Raw genomic sequence first — 1,479 nt, 5'->3', positions numbered from 1 at the left:
CTTAATCCTGCGTAAATAAATATAGACCTTGAGTGTTATTTGGACAAAGGTCTTTCAATAAAAAAAAGCATGTCCAGTTCACAACGGTACCGATCAAGAATAAATAATATATCCATGCTTTCAATGGGAAAATTAACCATTATCAAATGTGGTTTCTCTATATAAGTGACTTCCGGATTTCTGCTACAGATACAATAGAATAAATTGTTAGAATTATACACTGGCAAGATAAAAAAAAACACACTTTATCTTCCATGTAATTGAATAGATTAAGGTTTCAAGTGTACCATTGTAAATCGGACATGACCCTCTTTAAATGCAGGGTCACTTGAAAATACGAGAGTATATGTGCATGGCAGGAAAATAAATTAAGTCTCCAAATTTTTTAATGTTAAAGATTTTGCTAGTCGTTTATGTCTCATGCTTTTTGGGTAAGACTGTATAACTGTTGTATTCTGTAAATTATATATTTGGATCTAATGAAATCAAGTTGTATTCAGCTCACGTTTGATAAAACTGAATATTAAGTTTGAACCAGGTTTTACATCGCATTATTTGCTGTTGCTCACAATGTCATTTTTTGCTCCTTTTATCATTGACCTAGCTCCCCTTTCATATAGTCCCTGTCTCAGGTTCCCTGTCATATAGTCCCTGTCTCAGGTTCCCTTTCATTTAGTCCCTGTCTCAGGTTCCCTGTCAGCACCCTCTTACAGCTTTCCTGTCGTGCACAGTCCCTGTAGCACAATTTCCCTGTCATAAAGTCCCTTTTTGAGTAATACAAGGACAGGGGGGAAATGAATCTTGAGATTTGATTGCATATGAATATGATAGAGTGGGAATAAGATGGATCGTCTGCTTTTTGATTTGAAATCTATTTTATATCCTGAGTATTCTAGTGTTGTGATAACCTGATACACTCCCCACCCCCCTTTATTTGTGGGAGTGGTTTGCAGGAATATGAGAGGGGGAGTCTAATTCGAAGACGAATGGGATGGAGTGATTAACCAGGGGTATTTGTGGGAGTGGTTTACTGAAAAGGGAAGAGGTATTAAATCAAAGATAAGTGGGGGGAGTGATTTACTGAAGAACGCGGGAGTCTTATTCTAAGAATAAGTGGAGGAAACGATTTATCAGGGATATTTGAGGGAGGAGAGTCTAATCCTAAGGATAATAGAATGGAGTGGTTTACTGAAGTAAGAAGGAGTCATACCGCGAATATTGGGAAGAAGTGGTGTAATATGAGAGTAAGGGTTAGTTTAATAATAATGAGGGATGAAGTGGTTTAATAAAGAGGGTGGGAGTATTGCAATATGGGAATGAGGGAAAGGGTGGTTTATTGAAGATGGACGGGAGTAATAACATGCTGAGGTTAAACCAAGAACTAGGAAGGATTGAAAAAAACAAGGATGGGATTGAAGAGAAATCAAAACCTGTGAAAAGAAAGGAGTTTTAACTCCAATGGATATGATACACCAGGGG

The sequence above is a fragment of the Eurytemora carolleeae genome, unplaced genomic scaffold, assembly GCF_000591075.1.
Source record: "Eurytemora carolleeae unplaced genomic scaffold, Eaff_2.0 scaffold139, whole genome shotgun sequence".
NCBI lineage: Eukaryota > Metazoa > Arthropoda > Copepoda > Calanoida > Temoridae > Eurytemora > Eurytemora carolleeae.
Note: the sequence above shows the minus strand (reverse complement) of the source record.